This window comes from Bombina bombina, chromosome 1 (genome assembly GCF_027579735.1).
Source record: "Bombina bombina isolate aBomBom1 chromosome 1, aBomBom1.pri, whole genome shotgun sequence".
Lineage (NCBI taxonomy): Eukaryota > Metazoa > Chordata > Amphibia > Anura > Bombinatoridae > Bombina > Bombina bombina.
Window position 1 is genome coordinate 278,952,470 of NC_069499.1, and position 9,653 is coordinate 278,962,122.

The following is a 9,653-nucleotide window of genomic DNA, read 5'->3' on the forward strand; positions in this document are numbered from 1 at the left end:
CTTGTCACTATATGGTTTTGTCTATATAATAGGGGCACATGTGCACCTTTGCCTGCTATTGAAGGGACACTAAACACCTTATAATTACAAGACATTTCTGTTGTCTTCCTGTAGAATTACACATCAGCCAAGTTTAAACATGTTACAACAATACAACACCTTGTTTTCTGCAATTATTTTCAATAAGCAAACTCCACCAACCAGTTGCCTTATTTGGAGACCAGACTGGAATAGACAAGGCTAACCACTGTTATGTTGTTATCTGGTGATGCCAGTTATGGACAGATTTGTAGCACAGTTGCATTTCCAGTTCTAATTAGGGTTGCCACACAGCAGGGTTTTACTGACATGGGCAGTATTTTAAGGCTCAAGTAACAATTGAAAATAAAGATTAAATATAGAAATAAAGATGCTATCATGGCCAAACGTCTTCTAAATGTTTTGTAAACTAATTATAAGCAAATGATCAGTCCTAGCAGCATTAGCTCCTGATTTATGCTGTCTAATAAATTATGCAAATATATGCTAATAAGCATGGCCAGTATTTTTTTTTTTTGCCAGAAAATGTAGTAGATCTGGTTCTAATAATTAGAAAACTCCAGATTGTCAGTGTTAATTTACATGAAGAGGATAAATAAATAACAAAATGTCTATTAAAAAGTTGTTTTACTAAGCATTTTCTATTTTAGTCTCACAATGCTTACTGTCCTTGTAAAGCAGTGTTTTTCAATTGCGGTCCTCAGGTACCCCCAACAGGCCAGGTTTTCCTTATAGCTGAACCCGTACACAGGTGATGGCTACTTACCTACTCTCAGCTGATTATTTCACCTGTGCACTGGTTCAGCTATGATGAAAACCATGCCTGTTGGGGGTAGTTGAGAACCACGATTGAGAAACAATGCTGTAAAGCACCTCAGAAAACAAAAAAATATTAAAGCCCATAATCAGTAGTCTCCCTAAGCAGAGACAGTGTTTGGTCAGATGCCCCTAGGTCTGGCTTTATAATTTTTATTAAAGTACTGCTAGTGAAAGATGTTTATACAGTTTATGTATAGAGCCTTGCAGTGCCTCTTTACAATGTGCACTTTAAATAGAATGTGGACTGGGTCCTACTTTAATTTATTGTAAACTATCCATTTCAAACCATAAAACAAAAGATCACTATGTATGATTTTGTAACATACACCCAGGTGCCATATACTATAGCACTACATATTATATAATGCTTTACACATTTACTTTAAGATGACCCTTTAAGATGAATAGGATTGTGCATTTTGCTGGTTTGACTGCAGCTGCAAGATGTGTCAGCTCTGCAAAGTCCTTTAAATGGAAATGTTGAATGGAAAACCATGTAGCTCACACAGAACTGCATTTCACAGTAACAAGAGACACATGGAGCACAAAATTGTAAGCAATAAGATGTGGGTTGTATTCACTTTAGACTTCATTTCCTGTATTTTGTTCCTACTAGTACTGCATTAGAAATATGATGTATACAATATAACACTGCATTGAATGCTATGTAAACGCTGTCTCAGATTGTCAGCAAGTGGGCTGATCATAGGCATTGGACATGTTTGAAGTGTCTTGCAGCTCATAGTGTATTCATGAAATGCTTTACATGTACTTGTCCACATATCTCACAGTGCATTTCTGAGACACAAAACAGCTAATATTATAGAAAAAAATAAATAGAAGCTGATAGAATCTAAATATTCTCCGACCAGTTTAGCTCTAACTGAGACATTTTAGCATTGTTGGATTCTGCTATATAAAATCTCACAGCCTAGAGAAGTAACTCTCAGGTAATTTGAAATTCAGCCCCTTTTTAAAGACACCATGGGGTCGATCCGATATAAATCGTCGCCCGCAAAAGCCGGCGACGCCAATATTTGCACGGATTTGGTATCACATATACGGCGTAACCTAGAAGTTACGCCCGTATATATTTCTGCCGTCGCCCGCAGTTTTTTGGGCCATAGGCAGGTATACCAAACCCGCGCAGTTTGGTATCCAATATGCAGCGTAAGGACTTACGTGGCGAAAATGGAGAAAACGTACTCCATTTTCACCTCGCCACAAAAAGCAGCCGTAAGAAGCCTTACGCTGACTATTGGAGCCCCGTAACTCCCTAAACTAACTAGAAAATAAACCTAACACCTAACGCATGCGCAATGTCTATCTCCCTGTCAACCGCGATCCCCCCGAAATCCCTAATAAAGTTATTACCCCCTAAACCGCCGCTCCCGGACCCCGCCGCCATCTACATAAACTAACCCCCTACTGTGAGCCTCTAAAACCGCCGCCATCTACCTTATCTATTCCCTAATCTGACCCCTTACACCGCCGCCACCTATATAAAAATTATTAACCCCTAATGTAAGCCCCTTACACCGCCGCCATCTCTATTAAAATGATTAACCCCTAATTTAATCTACCTACCCCGCCGCCAGCTATATTATCTATATTAACCCTAAGTATATTATAGTTAATATAGGTATTACATTATATATATTAACTATATTAACCCTAATTATATTAGGGTTAATATAGTTAATATAGTTACTATAGTATTTATATTAACTATATTAACTCTATCTAACCCTAACTAAATTTATATTAAATTAATCTAATTCATTTATAAACTAAAATATTCCTATTTAAATCTAAATACTTACCTATAAAATAAACCCTAAGATAGCTACAATATAATTAATAATTACATTGTAGCTATGTTAGGGTTAATATTTATTTTACAGGTAAATTGTTAATTATTTTAACTAGGTATAATAGATATTAAATAGTTATTAACTATTTAATATCTACCTAGTTAAAATAATTACCCAATTACCTGTAAAATAAATCCTAACCTAAGTTACAAATACACCTACACTATCAATAAATTTAATAAACTACAAACATCTATCTAAAAATACAATTAAATTAACTAAACTAAATTACAAAAAAAAACAAACACTAAATTACAAAAAATAAAAAAAAGATTACAAGATATTTAAGCTAATTACACCTATTCTAAGCCCCCTAATAAAATAATAAACCCCCAAAATAAAAAAAATTCCCTGCCCTATTCTAAATTCAACAAATTTCAAAGCTCTTTACCTTACCAGCCCTTAAAAGGGCCTTTTGTGGGGCATGCCCCAAAGAATTCAGCTCTTTTGCATACAACAAATACAATACCCCCCCCCATTACAACCCACCACCCACATACCCCTATTCTAAACCCACCCAAACCCCCCTTAAAAAAGCCTAACACTACCCCCCTGAAGATCTCCCTACCTTGTCTTCACCACACCGGGCCGAACTCCTGATCCGATCCGGGCGATGTCTTCCTCCAAGCGGCAAAGAAGAATTCTTCCTCCGGCGATGTCATCCTCCAAGCGGCAAAGAAGAATTCTTCCTCCGGCGACGTCTTCCTCCAAGCGGCAGCAAAGTCTTCATTCTTCCGGCGGCATCTTCAATCTTCTTTCTTCGCTCTGCCGCCACGGAGCATCCATCCCGGCCGACTGCTGAACTTGGAATGAGGTACCTTTAAATGACGTCATCCAAGATGGCGTCCGCCGAATTCCGATTGGCTGATAGGATTCTATCAGCCAATCGGAATTAAGTTAAAAAAATCTGATTGGCTGATTGAATCAGCCAATCAGATTCAAGTTCAATCCGATTGGCTGATCCAATCAGCCAATCAGATTGAGCTCGCATTCTATTGGCTGTTCCGCCGGAAGAATGAAGACTTTGCTGCCGCTTGGAGGAAGACGTCGCCGGAGGAAGAATTCTTCTTTGCCGCTTGGAGGAAGACATCGCCCGGATCGGATCAGGAGTTCGGCCCGGTGTGGTGAAGACAAGGTAGGGAGATCTTCAGGGGGGTAGTGTTAGGCTTTTTTAAGGGGGGTTTGGGTGGGTTTAGAATAGGGGTATGTGGGTGGTGGGTTGTAATGGGGGGGGGGTATTGTATTTGTTGTATGCAAAAGAGCTGAATTCTTTGGGGCATGCCCCACAAAAGGCCCTTTTAAGGGCTGGTAAGGTAAAGAGCTTTGAAATTTGTTGAATTTAGAATAGGGCAGGGAATTTTTTTTATTTTGGGGGTTTATTATTTTATTAGGGGGCTTAGAATAGGTGTAATTAGCTTAAATATCTTGTAATCTTTTTTTTATTTTTTGTAATTTAGTGTTTGTTTTTTTTTGTAATTTAGTTTAGTTAATTTAATTGTATTTTTAGATAGATGTTTGTAGTTTATTAAATTTATTGATAGTGTAGGTGTATTTGTAACTTAGGTTAGGATTTATTTTACAGGTAATTGGGTAATTATTTTAACTAGGTAGATATTAAATAGTTAATAACTATTTAATATCTATTATACCTAGTTAAAATAATTAACAATTTACCTGTAAAATAAATATTAACCCTAACATAGCTACAATGTAATTATTAATTATATTGTAGCTATCTTAGGGTTTATTTTATAGGTAAGTATTTAGATTTAAATAGGAATATTTTAGTTTATAAATGAATTAGATTAATTTAATATAAATTTAGTTAGGGTTAGATAGAGTTAATATAGTTAATATAAATACTATAGTAACTATATTAACTATATTAACCCTAATATAATTAGGGTTAATATAGTTAATATATATAATGTAATACCTATATTAACTATAATATACTTAGGGTTAATATAGATAATATAGCTGGCGGCGGGGTAGGTAGATTAAATTAGGGGTTAATCATTTTAATAGAGATGGCGGCGGTGTAAGGGGCTTACATTAGGGGTTAATAATTTTAATATAGATGGCGGCGGTGTTAGGGGCTCACTTTAGGGGGTTATAGATATAATATAGCTGGCGGCGGGGTACGGGAGCGGCGGTTTAGGGGTTAATAACTTTATTAGGTTGCGGCGGGGTAAAGGAGCGGCGGTTTAGGGGTTAATAACTTTTTTATTGTTAGGCTAGTGAGGGGGGATAGCGGATAGAGGGTTAGACAGTGCGGGCTATGTTAGGGAGGCGTGTTAGACAGTGCGGGCTATGTTAGGGAGGCGTGTTAGACAGTGCGGGCTATGTTAGGGAGGCGTGTTAGACAGTGCGGGTGTTTTAGACTTTAGTCAGGTTTTATAGGCGCCGGCAGTTTCTAACGTGCCGCAAGTCACTGGCGACGCCAGAAATTTGTACTTATGCAGATTTCTGGACATCGCTGGTTTGTGAGACTTACGGCACGTTAGCATCTGACGGCGACCTATATGGGATGGCTCGAGTTGCGAGCTGAAACTGCGGGCGACGCCGGTTCCCTCGCTTGCGCCGCAAACTGCGATCGATATCGGATCGCGCCCAATGTACTTACATTTTTTGGGCATCCATATGAAACAGCAGCATTTAAACGTGTTGTAATTTCTTTTTTACTGAAAAATCGAAAGTAAAAACAATGTAAATTTAAACTAATATACAAATGTAACCCCTTAACGAATGACAATGCACCCTGTACGTTGCTGGTCATTTTTCTATGTTGGGGTTTAATAAGCTCGGCTTGCATTATAGTCTGATGTCTCCAGGAGGAAGGTAGTTTCTAACAGTGTGTTCTCACCACTTTCGCAACACCCACACTATTAGAAGGCAAAACAAGTTATATAAGGTATGTCCTGGTCATTAAGGGGTTAAGTTGCAGAGTTCATACTAATACTAACCAGGCTGTCTAACCACACCCCTGGAACGCCGGGCTCTGCCCTCAGAACATCTGTGAAAAAGTACCTATCAGATAATGACAATTAGTAGAAAGCGCCTATCAGGCACTTTCTGCTAATCCTCATTTGCTATCAACTACTGGGCATGAGTAGGAAGTAAACAACAGCTACAGCTGTATCAGTTTTAATTCAAATATTAAAAGCTTTTATTTCTTGTTTTTTAATGAAAAAAAAAATGTTTAGCTGATGCCCTTTTATATGGATAGTTACAAATATAGGTTAATAGAATTTTGTTAGGGTTTCCCTTTTAATAGATACAGAAAGGATTGTTTCTGAGACATGTGACCTTTCAGTCAGAACTAGTTTACTGTATAACAGTATTTACATTGATTGCAGTGTGCTCTGCCTAATATAGCATTGTACCCTTATAATATTAGACTGTAAGCTTCTAATGGTATGCACTGTGTAGCAATGCACAGCAGGATGTACATTATAACACTGTGCAACATTCAGAACTGCTCCCTAAGCTTTGTTATATTTTGTTCTCTAAATGTCACATTACCTAGTGATTACTTAAGTGTACAGTGAAAACTATTTATTTGAAAGGACGTTATTGTGATTAGCAAAGTGAGTAAATAATGATCCATCTTTAAATAATGTTTTCTTATTATCCTATTAAATGGTGTAAAAAATGGAAATGTCATGCTTAAGACTATGTTAATTGTAGCTGCTGAGCAAAAATCCCCACGCTTAAAGCTTATCATCCTTCTATATACTCACTGTGACAGCTTGTTTTTTTATTGCATCATTCACATCCTAGAAAACTTATTTTAAACGTACAGTAAACAAATTGAGATTTGTATATAAAATGTTTTGTTATGCATAATGGAACAACTTTGCAATATACTTGTATTTTGCCCCCATTTCATGTAATTTAGCTTTAAAATTGAGAAATTTCTAAAACTCATTGCTTAAACTGCACGCTGCTGACCTCTCAATACTATCTCTGCTATACACCTATCCCCAATTGGCTTTAACTAATGACAACTGCAAAAAATTCGGATTGGTTCCTCCATATAAGGTACATGGTGGGTGGAGTTTGGCTGTTGATAAATAATTGCAGTAAAATGTATCTTAAGGGACACTGAACCCAATTTTTTTCATTTGTGATTCAGATAGATCATGACATTTTAAGCAACTTTCTAGTTTACTCCTATTATTAAATTGTCTTTGTTCTCTTGCTATCTTTATTTGAAATGCAAGAATGTAAGTTTAGATGCCGGCCAATTTTTGGTGAACAACCTGGGTTGTCCTTGCTGATTGGTGGATACATCCACCAATAAAAAGTGCTGTCCAGTGTACTGAACCAAAAAAAAAACGTAGATGCCTTTTTCAAATAAAGATAGCAAGAGAACAAAGAAAAAAATTAATAATAATAGGAGTAAATTAGAAAGTTGCTTAAAATTTCATGCTCTATCTGAATCATGAAAGAAAAAAATTGGGTTCAGTGTCCCTTTAATTTGTTTTAAAAACATTAAGACTTGGTTGATGTGTTATTCTATAGCAACACAACAGATGTGACTTATAATAACAAGGTGTTTACTGTCCCTTTAAGCAGAGCAAAATAACATAATAGTCAACTAACTAACTATTTGTATGGTTACTTCTTATTGGTTGGCTTAAAGGAACATGCAACCCATGTTTTTCTTCTTTCATGATTCATATACAAATTTAAACAACTTTCATATTTACTTATATCACATTTGCTTCATTCTCTTGGTACATTTGCCAACATTAAAATATGTGCATTTTAATATAGCATAACTCAGAAACGAAAGCTGTCTGGACTGATTTTTAATTATCATTTGTTTCTAATTAGAATTTATCACACCTAGACCTTTCACCATAATAGGGCTTTAATTCTATGTTTATTCTTCAGTTGACCATTTTACTATGTAAAATAAAGCATTTTATATTACAAAATTGATTTCATACAAAATAAAACACGCATTTCACCTACAAAGGTTAGCAGTGATCATGTGATCAGGTATTATGTTTAGCTAAAAGAAAACAAATTATTTATATGTCCCTTTATGTAAAATCTGTTTACAGTAATGTTGATATTAATTGAGTGAAAACTATTTAAATTTTGCAAAGTTACCCTTTTGAATACTTTTAAAACATTAGTTTTATATGCAGAAAAAAAGCTAAATTGTTGATTTATTGTGAGTATTTAATAAATAATAGGAATGAGCAATTTGTAATTTGTTTACTAAAACTGAACATGGCTGTAGTCTGTGGTCATTGTCTTTATTTTGCACCTGATATATGACACATGATATCTGAATTTGCATAGATATTTGTGTGTTGCACTTTTGTACAAATAAAAAAAGAATCTAATGCTGCAGACTGCAGCTATTTTCAGCATTCATTTAAGTTAAATAGCCCTGATCAATAACTTTATTATCTCTTTAAATGGACATGAAATCAAAGCATATCATTAATTAGACACTGCAATGCAAATAATTTTTGAAAATCATTTAATGCCATAGTACAAATAAAGAACTTATAGTGTAGAATTTTGCTGGCTCATGTATATAATCACTCTGTGAGTAGAATAAGCATACTTTTTTACAGGTGTTTTACAACATAAGCAGGCAAATTGAATAATTCATGTTATTTTATTTCCCATTATTAAACAGTTTATGAAAGATGTTTGGGGGATTAAATGTTGTTTCATGTCCTTTTAATGATGACAACTGTGAGTAAAAGAACATTGTTGCAGAAATTCAGATATTTTACAATGTATATATTTGCCATTATTTACTGACTCTTGCTAGTATATTGGATGTGTCTGTTTGCTAGAATAGACTATAAAATAGGGACCTCTTCTGTTTGGTTTAACATTATCCAGTAAAGAGATAAAACAACCAAATTACCCTCTGACTCTATTTGTGGTTTTCACATTATAAAAAGCAATAACATAAATAAGTAATTGAAATTATAATGAGTACTGATTTAAAGACTGAATGATTTTTAATATTTTACCTGCTGTACATTTGGCTCCACAGGTTCATTAATTGCTTTATTAGCATAATTAAAGTGATCATTTCAGCTTTTTGTGGGTTATTACTAGAAAAGCGAGCAGTACATTGTCCATTATCCTTAAAAATACATCAAAAATTACAGCCCGTGTCAGAAAACTCCAATTACTGCCAACATTAAGCACTGACAGACTGATAGTGAATCTGCTATGTCTTTGTAAATAGGAAATAAATGGCTCTAAACATGACACCTTGTGCTTTGTGTATAAAACTCATCTGTGCATAGCACAACTCTGCTTGACCAATCATTTTTACTTTCACTTAAAGGGACATTTTGTCAACAGTTTTATTGATTTTGTCTCAAAGAAGACATTTCAAATGTATTTAAATTTTTGTTTTATTTAAAAAAAAAAAAAACAACTAATGTTCCTGTCCTTTTGTGCCCTCTCCACTAGTAAAGCAAATGCCAGTGAGGATTAGTAGGAGGTACAAAACGGATACTGCAGTATTAGCTTCAATTTAAAGGGTCACTATAGTAAAAAAATAAAATGCTGTAATTTGTTACAGCACGTAATTTTATCTCTAGAGTTGAGGCAAAGCAATGTGTTTAACCTCATACAAAAGTACCACTTGGAACCCGGAGAGCGCTGCTAGTCCCAGGTGTAATCTGCAGCTGATCCAATATCAGTAGCCCTGTTACACAGCTGGGTTTTGTGATTAGCACTGCTGATTAAATTAGCGTCAGTTTCCAATCTGAACAAGCAGTGCTCTGGGTCCTCAGCAGTATTCTAACTGTGTGTTTAACCCCTTAGTGTTGCTAGTGATAAAATAAAATGCTCTTACAATTACATTTCATTGTTTAACTAAAAATGTCCTTTTCAATTAATAGAGCTTTTACTTAAACATTTTAACAT